Genomic DNA, 14,465 nt, shown 5'->3' on the forward strand with positions numbered 1-14,465 from the left:
AAATCTATCTTATATTTAACCAGAAGCCTTATATTTCAACTTTCATTTCTCAGTCTGTCTGTAAAGAATGTATCCTTTGTTGCAGTGGGATTTACCATGAAACTAGTCAAGTTTAGCTTCATGGTTTCTTACTTGCAGAGATCCCTTCTGAAGTCCTGGAAGGGATTCTAGCATCGTGTCACATGATTATATGTATTTTTTGTGAAATTTGAAAAAAGATATTTTAATTGTACTTAAACTGCTCTCACTTTATATTCATATGTACTCCCTGTCCTGCTTCCCTTTGGTGATAAATGGTGGTAGAATGGCCAGGGGCATTTTGGGGATTCAACTGAAGGGAGGTTGAGTGTTGGATACATTATTTTGAATGTAGGGAACATATTTTCTTCGTGGTTCATAGTCATGTCTAAATGTAGTTCAGTTGTTGCTCGTTACCCTTAAGAATTGTTTCTAAGACTATTCTTGCATGTTTCCCAGATGCCTTAACTAGTGCTGAGAAATAAAGATTTAGGACCAGATATTGTAAAATAATATGAGCCTTTTCCCTGGACCTACATGAGAGCTGAGGAAAATTAAGAATTGAAGTGTATGGAGCCAAATCTAATTTGTGGGAAATGCATCTATTTTTCAGGCATGTAAAATTATAAGCAAGGAATTGGTTCTCACCATCTAATCAAAATGGAAATTCTCCTCTATCAGGGATACTTGATAATGTTGCATATAAAATTATCCAACGTTGGAAAGACAGTCTCTTCAACAAAGTGCTGGTGCTGGGAAAACTGGACAGCTACATGTAAGAAAATGAAATTAGGCAATTCTTAAACACCATACACAAAAATAAGCTCAAAATGAGTTAAAAACCTAAACGTGAGACCAGACCCTATAAAACTTCTAGAGGAAAACATAGGCAGAACACTGTCAGACATAAATCGCAGCAATATCTGTTTAGACCCATCTCCCAGAATAATGGAAATAACAAAAATAAACAAATGGAACCGAGTTAAACTCAAAAGGTTTTGCACAGCAAAGGGAACAATAAATAAAACAAAAAGACAACCCACAGGTTGGGAGAAAATATTTGAAAATGATGTGACCCACAAGGGATTTGTCTCCAAAATTTACAAACAGCTCATGATGCTTAACGGCATCAAAACAAACAACCCAATCAACAAATGTTTAGAAGATCAAATAGACATTTCTCCAAAGAAAACATACAGAGGGCCAAGAGGCACATGAAAAGATGTTCAACATTGCTAATTAGTAGAGAAAGGCAAATCAAAACTACAATGAGATATCACTTCGCACCAGCCAGAGTGGCTTTCATAAAAAAATCCACAAATAATAAAAGGGTGTGGAGAGAAGGGACCCCTCCTACACTGTTAGTGGGAATTTAAATTGGTACAGCTACTATGGAGAACAATATGGAGGTTCCTTAAAAAGCAGACTCTGCAATCCCACTTCTGGGCATATATCCAGAGAAAACCATGCTCCGAAAGGATATATGCACCTCAATATTCATTGCAGCACTGTTTACAATAGCCAAGACATGGAAGCAGCAACCTAAGTGTCCATTGACAGAGGAATGGATAAAGAAGATGTGGTACATATATGCAATTGGGATTGAAAAGAATGAAATAATGCTATTTGCAGCAACATCGATGGACATAGAGATTGTTATACTGAGCGAAGTAAGTCAGACAGAAGGAGAAACAGTATATGACATCCCTTATATGTGGAATCTAAAAAGAAAGGATACAAATGAACTTACAAAACAGAAAGAGACTCACAGACTTAAAAAAATGAACTTATGGTTTCTGCAATAGGATGGGGGGAACGGGATACTTAGGGAGTTTGGACATGTGCACACTGCTATATTTATAATGGATAACAAACCAGGTCCTAATGTATAGCACAGGGAACTCTGCTCAATGTTATGTGGCAGCCTGGATGGGAGGGGAGTATGGATAGAATGGATACATGTATATGTATGGCTGAATCCTTTTGCTGTTCACCTTAAATTATCAAAATATTGTTAATTGGCTATATTCCAATACAAAATAAAAAGTAAAAAAAATAGAATTATCAATTTATCACCTATAATTTTCCTTTCTATTGGGAATTACATGGTGGAGAATTTATAGACTATCTATTTGTAGGGCACAAACTTGCAAGTACTAAAGGAAAAAGTGTGTGTCTGTGTGAAGTCACATGTTTTTATGCACCCTAACTTCAATGATAAAAAATTTTAACTGACAATTAACCACACTATAATTGTCCCTCTATTCTCTCTCTATAAAATGTTATCAGAATATTGTCATATGAAGAAACAAAATCTAGGGGATATAAAGATTTGCTGGACAGTCACTAAAAATGCTAGTTTTGAATTTCTATTGTTTGTCAGCTTTTTAAAATTATAATTTGTTGTGATTTCTTTTATCTTTCTGTAAAAATGTTCTAAGTACCTATTTTAAAAAAAATGCCCCAAATTAAATATGGTTAAAATCCATAAAATCTAGTTTTATTATGTAATGATAGTTAGAACTCCTAATCAATTTAGTTTAAAAAAGCTGACTCACTCAAATTTATTAAATGTTTAGAAACAGCAGAAAAATTCTTCGTGTGGTGCAAGTCACTCATTCCTTGTTTTTCTGAGAGCAAAAATCTGAGTTACTTTCATCTTTCTTTATGTATTGTATTTTGTACACTGTCCCTGGCCAATAGAATTTTCTGTGATGCTAGAAACACTCTATGCTGAATACTATTGCAACCACTAGCCATATGTGGTAATTAAGCATTTGAAATGTGTGGTTGGTGAGACCGAGCAATTGAAGTATTTATTCTATTTTAATTAACTTATATTCACATTGACATGGCCACACGTCTGGTAGCCCTCATATTGGACAACTCACCTGTCACTCTTAATCAACTTTGGGATTAACTCTATGTCTCATATGCATTTCTATCTAGTCACTGAGTATAGATTTTCAGGTCATTATGCAGTACAGTCCTAAGTCCTGACTAACGTAATATATTATTCAGAAAGTTGTGTTTCATTTTTGAGCAATTTCTCAAATATCCTCACATTCTGATGATGCTGTGGGCATTTTTATAGGCAGGTCCTTATTTATGATTATGTTTATTGCTGGCAGATGCTAGAAAGCATAAAACTTTTGTGGATATCCTCCTTTCAAACACACTTCTCAATATGGTGAAACAATCAATCAAAGAGTGTTTTATTTGGAGGAAAAGATGCATAGACTCCTATCAATAAAGCATTCTGCTCTTCTAAAAGTAATGATCATTAGAATGAGCCTGACAAGGGTTTGACATATTCAGCAACTGGAGATGTCCTACTCTATAGAATGAATTTAACAGCGATAGCCAGATTATGCTCTACAGTTGAGAGTGATACCCAAGGCCTGTCCCTGGAAGATGATTGTTTACGCCCAAGAGCAATTCCTGGAATGTAACAGGAAGCTGTGCATGACCACAGAGCTGAGCTGGATGTTTCTCCAGGCTTCCTGTTGGAGGGATGACTGTTTTTCATTCCCCTTCAGGAACACATGAAAATCACTCTGAAAACCATACAGAAGAAAATGCTTGTTTAAAACAAGTATGACTTTCTGCAGATATATGATTCTGTATAGAATAATCTATAAGATAACTATTCTGTAAGATAACTATTACAGCAAAAGAAGGTGGAAACCTAAATAAAACTTCAGAAAAATCAAGAGCAGTCTAGATATTAAGGGACAGGATACTGCAAAGTTACACTGAAGTTCAATATTAGTATTGAAATGATTTCTCAATCTTTAGGCCCACAAAAATTTACAAAGCCTACAAATTTGATTAAACATATTTTTCATTCTTATTTTCTTTGTATTTGATGATATCCTTATGTTTTTGTCCACCCTTTCCTTGTCACTGGATTAAAAGAAAACAGTGAATTTTCTATTGAGTATAGTACTCAGTGTGGATATAGTGCTTGATATAGGATTAAAACTAATATAAACCATGATCAGGATATTTTTTTATTTAGTTTATTGTGTCCTTAAGGCAAATGGATGATGGCATTTTTTTGTTTTGTTTTCTTTAGTTTTTATTTAGAATGAATCAGTGCTGGATGTACACAAATTCAGTTTGTTTAAAAACAAGAAGCCAGAAAAACACAAAATAGTAACAGCTTTTTTGGAGGCCTAGTTTTATTTATTCTTATATTTTTATTCTTAGACTCTTGAGGTATATACATTTGCTAATTTCTGTGGCAGAATTAGGGGTTTATGTAGAAATATAATCACTTTCATTAAACTGATATATCTAGGGGACTTCCCTGGTGGTCCAGTGGTTAAGGCACTTGTGTTTCCAGTGCAGGGGATACAGGTTCAATCCCTGGTCAGAGAACTAAGATCCTACATGCCACACGCACACTCAAAAAAAAAAAAATTGGTAAATCTATATGTGAAATCCTGGAGATGACAACAGTGTCCATCAACGGGTGAGTATATGAACAATCATGGTGTGTCCATACAATGAAACACCACACAAACTAAAGGAATACATAGCACAGTATGGACAAATCTCAGAATACTTCAGCCGAGTGAAAGAAACCAGGAAAAAAACACATGGACTATTTATATAAATCCATAAATGTATTTATTTGTAAATATAAATATACAAAGATTAGATACATTTCTTCAAATTACATTCTAGTGTATAGTGACAGAAAGCAGGTAGTTGCTGCCTGGGTCTGGAGTAGGGAGGTCTGTGGGAAGGGGTGTGTGAAGGAGGGATTACAAAAAGCCAACAGGAAACTTTGAGTGGTTGTGTATATGTTAATTATTTTGCTTGTAGTGATGGTTCACAAGTATACATACGTCAAAGCTTAACATCTTGTATGCTTGAAAAAACATCATTTATGTCAATTTTATCTCAATAGAGCTGTTTAAAATTCTTTTTAATTAAAATGGAGTGCTCTGATTTTTAACTAGGCTTCCCAGGTGGCTCAGTGGTAAAGAATCCGGCTGCCCATGCAAGAGACACAGGTTTGATGCCTGGTCTGGGAAAAATCCCCTGGAGAAGGAAATGGCAACCACTTCAATATTCTTGCCTGGAAAATCCCATGGGAAAAGGAGTCTGGTTGGCTCGCAAAAGGATCGGACATGACTTAGTGACTAAACAACAACAATTTTTGACTACTCAAAAATAAAGCCATATACCCAAATAATTTTCACAGTCCAGTAAAGGAGAGTAGGTGGGGTCCTAGTAAGTCCTGAATAAAATATGAGATACCTCAAAGAAGCAAGCAATCCATTCCCCAGTGAGTGATAATAGAAATTAAGGGAAAAAAGCAAATCAGAAAGTATCACTTCCGGTCTCTGTGAATAGACACATATGTTTGCTAAAACAAGATCCCTGTGAGTCTACTGGATGGACTGTCTCCACCGCTCTTTCATCCAGTGAGCTACAATTTCTTTTCTATGCTATACTAGATGTATTCTAAGTGCGTGTTATTTCTGTCTTGTTTTCTCTGGCCCACCTTCCACGATTCAATCAGATCCTCATTATTTCCTGTCTGCAAGTATTTTCTAGTAATCTCCCCACTTCCCATCTCCTTCCCTTCCAACCCATCTTCCATGCAACAACAGGGAGCTGTTACCTGTAGGGGCCAGGGAAAGAATCATCTCCCAAAAGCAGGAGAAAGAGATTGCTAGTGGTAGGAAGTCAGATCACAAGAGCTATGGCCTTTGGTAGAGAAACATGAAATGTCAGTGGTAAAGAATCCGCCTACCAATGCAGGAGACACGGGTTCAGTCCCTGGGTAGGTAAGATCCCCTGGTGAAGCACTGAACAGCAGCAGCTGAGAAATACAGTTGTTGCTGATCCACAGCCTGACGGGAAACAGATACTGACTTCATACCCTCTTCCCTTCAGTGCCTTGCCAATGATTTTTACTGGTCAAACTGAAAGTCAGGGAGCCCAGTGGATGTAGTCCATAATGGTTGGCCTATCAGGACACAGAGCAGTGTGAAGAAGGGGAAGAATAGATCTGGAAACACCAACAGCAACTATATTAGCACATCCTTCTAAAACATGAGATGGATCACACTGTTTCCTTAAGAAAATAGCATTGTCAGGGGCTATCTGTGTTTGGGGGTTGGAAGACCTTTGCCTCTACCTTCAAAATTGAAAAGTAATATTTTGCTCATGTATTTGCTGAATAAAAGATATTGTAATTTATTACATGTGATTGGCACGTCCCTAAGTACTTGACATATATTATCTCATTTGCATGCGTGTGTGCTAAGTCACTTCAGTCATGTCCGACTTCTTTGTGACCCTGTGAACCAGGCTTCTCTGTCCATGGGATTCTCCAGGCAAGAATACTGAGGTGGGTAGCCATTCCCTGCCCCAGGGAGTCTTCCCAACCCAGAGGTCAGAACCCACATCTGAGGCTCCTGCATTGCAGATAGATTCATTACCCCTGAGCCACTGGGAAAGCCTGTAATCTCATTTACTTCCCTCATTATCTCTGAGAAAGAGATGTTTCATTGTCTTAATAATATTGAAGCATATCAGTATTTACAATGCCATCACATTATATACGCATACTAAAAAATCTCATGTGAATTCCCTAATACTTGTAGGGAAGAAGATAGGAAGCAAAATGACAATTTAAATAATATGGATGAACCCACCTGCTCGGCCAGTTAACGTTAGTGAGAGTCTGGAGTTTACTTGGAGAAGGAAATGGCAACCCACTCAAGTACTCTTGCCTGGAAAATCCCATGGATGAGGGAGCCTGGTAGGCTATGGTCCATGGGGTCACGAAGAGTCGGACACGACTGAGGGACTTCACTTTTCACTTTCATGCATTGGGGAAGGAAATACTAACCCACTCCAGTGTTCTTGCCTGGAGGATCCCAGGGACGGGGGAGCCTGGTGGGCTGCCGTCTATGGGGTCGCACAGAGTTGGACACAACTGAAGCGACTTAGCAGCAGCAGCAGCAGAGTTTACTTATTTTGTAAACATACACATACACCAGCTTAAACATACACCAGCTCATTTATTGGGTACTTAATGAAAGAATTTGGGGAATACTCAATGCAAAGATATAGAGGAAAACAATAGAGTGGGAAAGACTAGAGTTCTGTTCGAGAAACTTAGAGATACCAAGGGAACATTTCATTGGACACAATAAAGGACAGAAACAGTATGGACCTAACAGAAGCAGAAGATATTAAGAAGAGGTGGCAAGAATACACAGAAGAACTATACAAAAAAAATTTTAATGACCTATATAACCACGATGGTGTGATCACTTACCTAGACCAGACATCCTGGACTGTGAAGTCAAGTGGTCCTGACCTTAGGAAGCAGCACTACAAACAAAGCTAGTGGAGGTGATGGAATTACAGCTGAGTTATTTCAAGTCCTAAAAGATGATGCTGTTAAAGTACTGCATTCAGTATGCCAGCAGATTTGGAAAACTCAGCAGTGGCCACAGAACTGGAAAAGGTCAGTTTTCATTCCAATCCCAAAGAAAGGCAATGCCAAAAAATGTTAAAAATATCCCACAATTGCACTCATCTCGCATGTTAGCAAAGTAATGCTCAAAATTCTCCAAGCTAGGCTTCAACAGTACATGAACCGTGAACTTTCAGATGTTCAGGCTAGATTTAGAAGAGGCACAGGAACCAGAGATCAAATTGCAAACATCTGCTGGATCATAGAAAAAGCAAGAGAGTTCCAGAAAAACATTTATTTCTGCTGTATTGACTATGCCAAAGACTTTGACTGTGTGAATCACAATAAACTGTGGAAAATTCTTAAAGATATCCTTTACCTGCGGCCTGAGAAATCTGTGTGCAGGTCAAGAAGCAACAGTTAGAACTGGCCATGGAACAACAGACTGGTTCCAAATTGAGAAAGGAGTATGTCAAGGCTGTATATTGTCACCCTGCTAATTTAACGTATAAGCAGAGCATGTCATGCAAAATGCTGGCCTGGATGAAGAACAAGCTGGAATCAAGATTGCCGGGAGAAATATCATAACCTCAGATATGCAGATGACACCACCTTTATGGCAGAAAGTGAAGAGGAACTAAAGAACCTCTTGATGAAAGTGAAAGAGGAGAGTGAAAAAGCTGGCTTAAAACTCAATATTCAAAAAACAAAGATTGTGGCATCTGATCCCATCACTTCATGGCAAATAGATGGGGAAACAATGGAAACAGTGACAGACTTTATTTTCTTGGGCTCTAAAATCACTGCAGATGGTGACTGCTGCCATGAAATTAAAAGATGCTTGCTCCTTGGAAAAAAAGCTATGACCAACCTAAGCAGCATATTAAAAAGCAGAGACATTACTTTATCAACAAAGGTTCGTCTAATCAAAGCTATGGTTTTCCCAGTAGTCATGTATGGATGTGAGAGTTGGATCATAAAGAAAGCTGAGTGCCAAAGTACTGATGCTTTTGAACTGTGGTGTTGGAGAAGACTCTTGAGAGTTCCTTGGATTGCAAGGAGATCAAACCAATCAATCCTAAAGGAAATCGGTCCTGAATATCCATTGGAAGGACTGATGCTGAAGCTGAAGCTCCAATACTTTGGCTACCTGATGCGAATAACTGACTCTTTAGAAAAGACCCTGATGCTGGGCAAGATTGAAGGCAGGAGGAGAAGGAGACAACAGAGGATGAGATGGTTGGATGGCATCACTGGCTAGATGGACATGAATTTGAATAAGCTCTGGGAGTTGGTGATGGACAGGGAAGCCTGGCGTGCTGCAGTCCACTGGGTTGCAAAGAGTCAGACACGACTGAGCGACTCAACTGAAGTGAATGAAAAGAACAAAGCACAAAGAAAGCTGGTGATTATTTCTTATAAAGAGATGATATGTTGTTTTCCAAGGGGGCCCAATTCTCAAAGGGTTTTCAAAGGTAAATTTTGTGTACCTTATTTTCATCTCCTGACTGACTTTAAAACCTAACCCTTAGATAAAATTAAACCCTGGATTGAGACTTGAGAATTAAACCCTGAATTAAAACATAGCCAGCTTATAAAATGTCTGTCTGATTATAAACACTTTGCTCTTAAGCATTATCGTGTCATATATAGTCTTAAAAAAAGATAAACATCGCCAGTTCTTTCTCTCTGCAAAATTGAAAGCTTGAGATTATTTTTCTTTTTCTCAATTTACTGTTACTTAATATTTTGGGGTGCCTGAAACTTGAAAGGCAACAGACATTTTGTATATGCTACCATTGTCTTTTATTAGCCTGTTTTTTTTGTGAAAGGGTCTGCTTATAAAGTAGGATTCATATTTTAGTGTGTAAAAAATGTCATATTTTCTATTGGATATAAAAAGTGTATTTCCATACCTTATAAAATATATGTTAGAAAAATTTTTAAATGTTTTTGAGACTTGAAGCAATTGTTTTCTCTTACTATTAGAGTTCTTTGTGTAAATATTGTGCATTGAATATTTAACGTTCATAATCTAACATTGTTGGAGATCCAAATACATCCATTTTTAGAGCAGAAGTTAATTTTTTTTTAAAGAAAAAAATTATTATTTATTTGGCTACTTTGCTTCTTAGTGCCATGTGCAGGCTCAGTAGTTGTGGGTGTGGACTTAATTGTACCATGTCCCCTGTATTAAAAGGCAGATTCTTAACCACTGGACCACCAGGGAAGTCCCCAAAGAATCTTTTAATGAATAATATATACTGGTTGAAGCAATCATATATTTTTCTTTGAGTCCACACTTTTGCTTTAAAATGTCTAACTCCCAGTGTGCATTCATTTACATCTTTGTTACACATTTGCAGGCTTTATTTTAATATTAACTTGAAGTGAAGTGAAATGAAGTGAAAGTCGCTCAGTCATGTCCGACTCTTTGCGACCCCATGGACTATACAGTCCGTGGAATTCTTCAGGCCAGAATACTGGAATGGGTAGCCTTTCCCTTCTCCAGGGAATCTTCCCAACCCAGGGATCGAACCCAGGTCTCCCGCATTGCAGGCGAATTCTTTACCAGCTGAGCCACCAGGGAAGCCCAATATTAACTTGGAAGTGCATTTTTCTTACTTGTATTTTGAGGTTACCTAAAATGTACCTGCAAACAACAGACATTCAGTAAATGTCTGGTGAATAAAATGAATGAATGTCCTCAATGTCAGCTGCCAAGATTTATTCAGAATTTTCATTAATTCTGTTTATAATTGACCTACAAAAATTAAACTTTTTATCAAGAGGTAATGTGTGTGTGCGTGCTCAGTTGCTTAGTCATATGCAACTCTTTGCGATTTCATGGACGTGGGCCACCAGGCTCTTCCTTCCGTGGAATTTCCCAGGCAAGAATACTGGAATGGGTTGCCATTTCCTCCTCCAGGAGATCCTCCCTACCCAGGGATCAAACCCTCGTCTCCTGTGTCTCCTGCATTGCAGATGGATTCTTTACCCACTGAACCCAATGGGAAGTCGAGTTCACAATAACCCAGGTTACTGGAATACCTTCTCCTCACCCAAAGCTAACCGTGGAGTAATGCTCTGGAACATAAAACCCAGGGCGCTTGAAACAAAATACAAGCTCCTGCAATGATTAACCAAAGCACTGCAAGACCTCAAGGGCTGCCTCGCTTACCTTCTTATACATATTCGAGTTCCCAGTGAAGCTTGTCTTCAGAAACAGGGTCTGTTTGTGATTCTTGAAATTCAGATAAATTCTAGAAGAGGATGATGATAATAATGACCATTTTAATTTCAATTATTTGTCTGTTAATTTAATTAATTGAACAAGTGGGTAGCTCTTGAGGGAAAAGCTCTTTATTATGCAGCTAGGGAGGTTTTATAAGAAACACTGAATTCTTTTTTTTTTTTTTTTTTTTTTTAGAAAAAGCCTTTATTTATTTAGATTTTTGGATTTAAATGTAAAACTATTTTGAGTCAACTTCTTAACTTATTTCATACTGCTACATGGGACCGATTTTAGCAAAATAAACAGAAGGCAAATTAATCATAAAGTCCAACAAAATCGATGGCTTTAGTTCTGATTTTGCTAGTTAATTCTTATTGTTAATTATTCTCCAGAACTGAACACCACAATTCAGTGTGTATATACCCACATATTAGTTAGAGGAATACCAAATAATGATTGTGAAGTTTTTCCTACACAGATAGTAAGGTAATTAGATAATGACCCACATAGTTGACAAAAGCCCCCTTTTTCTTTAAGGGCACATTTGCTGTTTGAGTTGCCTCTATTCTTCATTCACTAATTCCTAGCCTAGTGAATATTTTTTTAAATCAAGTTACTTTCTTAATTAACTATATAAGAGTCCACTCTCACAAAATATAATAACCTACAGTATTAAAAAGGATTACAGCCTAAAATTATGGAACAGAAAATTAAAAATAACTTAAGTATATTATTTTTGCAAGTTGTTAATAACCTGTTTGTGTAAACTATTGACAATGAAAAAAATCCCATTGTTTAACAGATTTTTAAAATATTTTGTCTTTTCTGTCCTTTTTCTCCTTTACTACATAAACTGTTTAAAAAATAAAACTTGTTTGTCATGTTAAAATAGCTGTTGATTTAAATTTTTTTTTTTTGTCCTGACTGTCAGAATATCCAGTGGAAATAGTGGCTGGTATGTTAGAGTGTGAATAATGCAGTAATCTGTAACTGTCTGCCCTTTCAGTCCAGGATGAGAGTCATTGATTAGAAATAGAATTCATGATTTTGAGTTCAGACAAACTGCTTCCAAAATCTCTGCAAAAAGAATTTTTTTTAGTGATCCAAAAAGTCTTCTGAATTTCTTTGAGAGTAGTATCTAGCAAGCAAAGTCCTAAAATTGATCACAAATTATCTCATATTTATTTAGATCCATTCCCAACTACAATCACTTTTTTGGAGGTTACCTTAAAAAAAAAAAAAAAAAAGCATGCCCTGCATCTCCATTAACAGCTACTCATCTCAATCTCATCATCTTTTTCCCACTCTGGACTTTTTAATTTTTCTCAAATGAACAAACTCTATTCCCTTAGTCAACCTGCCTTGAAATTTTTCCTTTATGCCTTTTTTCTCCATCTTCTCCAAATCCAGTAATAAGAAGCTGAAAATTATTTCTTCTTGTCATTGATACCTCATTTTAATTCCCACTGTCATTATCTTGGTCCCAGAACTCATTACTTCACAGTGAGACTGTTTTAATAATTTCTTAGCTGATCTTTCTTGATCATATTTCTGGCCTCTTCAATATTTTTTATATACCACTGCTTTCTTTATGCAGTTTATCTTTGATGCTCAAAATCCTTCAAGACTTCCCCTTCACCAACAAAATAAATTTAAAATTCCCTTGTCTATGATCTCAGACCCTTCACTTCTGACTCCAATCTATTTATCTAACCTCATGTACTCATTTGGGCTTCTCTGGTGACTCAGATGGTAAAGAATCTCCCTACAATGCAGGAGACTCAGGTTCCATCCCTGGATTGGGAAGATCCCCTGGAGAAGGGAATGGCTACCCACCCCCATATTCTTGCCTGGAGAATTCCATGGACAGAGAAGCCTGGAGAGCCACAGTCCATGGGATCACAGAGAGTCAGTCACGACTGAGTGAATAACATGGATTCATTCAACAGACATTTTTGAGAGTTACTCTGTGCCAAGGACTGTGCTTAGGAGGTTGACACATAAAGATGAACAAGGCGTATCAGGACTTCCCTGCCAGTCCAGTGGTTAAGACTGCTTGCTTCCACTCTAGGATTGTGGCTTTGATCCCTGGTCAGAGAACTGAGGTTTCGTATACCGCGAAATGTGGCTTAAGTAAACAAACTTAAAAAAAAAAAGGACAAATAAGGTATGGTTCTTGGTCTTCACAAGCGCACAGCGCTTCTCAGTAAGAAGACATTAGTAACGCTTTTCATGGCCTCCTCCACAATTCCAAGAGGTATATTCTCATCTAGTGACATTTTATTTCCTCCATGAAAACTTCTTTAACCATCCCAGTCCATTTTGGTTTCTTTCTCCTCTGTGCCATCAGATTTGTCTGATGACGCCATCAGGAAAGTCTGTGCCGTAAGATTTGTTTATGATAATGTAGAGGACTTGCTGTTCCCTCTACCTCAGGTTTATTGAGAGATAATTGACATGTAACATTACGTAAATCTAAGGTGTACAATGTGATGATTTGACACGTGTATATATTGCAAAATGATTTAGTAAGGTCGCTAATAATAAGGTTAGTTAAGACATCCATCTCCTCACATAATTATGCTTTTTCTTATATGTGTGGCGAGAATATTTAAGATCTACTTTCTTAGAAACTTTCAAGTAAATAATATATTGTTAACTACAGTCACCATTCTGAATAACAGATGCCCAGACCGTATTCATCTGATAACTAGAAGTCTGTACCCTTGACATCTTCCCTTTTCCTCCAGCCCCCAGCCCTGGCAATCACCATTCTACTCTGTTTCTATGAATTTGGCTTTTTTTCTGTTGATTCCAAATGCAAGTGAGATCATGCAGCATTTGTCTTTCTCTGTCTGACTTAATTCACTTAGCTTAATGCTCTCAAGGTCCTTCCGTGTTGTTGCAAATGGTAGGATTTCATTTCTCTCATGTCTGAATAGTATTCCATTGTATGTATAGCCACATTTTCTTCATCCATTCATCCGCTGAGGTTGTTTCCGTATCTTGGCTACTGGGAATAGTGCTGCAGGAAACGGGGGTACAGATAGATCTTTAAGATAATTCCCTTCAGATGTACACCCTGTGCAGACTGTTGGCCATTTGTGTATCTCCTCTGGAAAAAAAACGTCTGTTCAGGTTCTCTGTCCATTTTTTGGTTAGATTATTTGTTTTATTGCTATTGATTGTATGAGTTCTGCATATGTTTTGAATATCAACCCTTAATCTGATATATATACTTTGCAAATATTTTTCCATCCCTGTGTCGGGAAGATCTCCTACAGGAGGAAATGGCAACCTACTCCAGTATTCTTGCCTGGGAAATCCCATGGACAGAGGAGCCTGGCAGGCTATGGCCCATAGCGTTGCAAGGAGTCATACACGATTGAGCGACTGAGCACGGAAGCACGTGTGGCATGCAGGATCTTAATTCCCCAACCAGGACTGAACACATACCCCGGCCGTGAAAGTGCCAAGTCCTAATCACTGAACTTCCAGGGAATTCCCTAGATGACTTGTTCTTAACCAGGGCTGTTTCACTCCACACAGAGCAGTTAGCAATGTCTGGAGACGATGTCCATTTATAGTAGTCATGACTAAGACAGTGCTGCTGGCATCTAATGGGTAGAAGCTAGGAATGCTAAGCATTTGAAAAATGCATTGGACAGCCCCCCACAACAAATCGTTATCTAGTCCCAAATGTCAATATTGAGAAGCCCTGATCTGGGAGATTGTTAATCTATGAACACAAGCCTATTTCTGATT

At 37.7% G+C, this 14,465-nt stretch overlaps 1 long non-coding RNA gene across 1 annotated transcript in view; it reads right to left on the reverse strand.

Annotated features, from left to right (window-relative positions):
• Window positions 1–666: 666 nt before the first annotated feature.
• LOC112578423 overlaps window positions 667–14,465 on the reverse strand; it is a 28,995-nt gene continuing 15,196 nt past the window's right edge. Inside the window, exons 2-3 of the long non-coding RNA XR_003102673.2 lie at window positions 10,647–10,728; window positions 667–787 (exon numbers count right to left, since the gene is read on the reverse strand). This is a non-coding gene — a long non-coding RNA (uncharacterized LOC112578423). The remainder of the gene's footprint in view (window positions 788–10,646; window positions 10,729–14,465) is intronic.

This window comes from Bubalus bubalis, chromosome 13 (assembly GCF_019923935.1).
Source record: "Bubalus bubalis isolate 160015118507 breed Murrah chromosome 13, NDDB_SH_1, whole genome shotgun sequence".
Classification (NCBI taxonomy): Eukaryota; Metazoa; Chordata; class Mammalia; order Artiodactyla; family Bovidae; genus Bubalus; species Bubalus bubalis.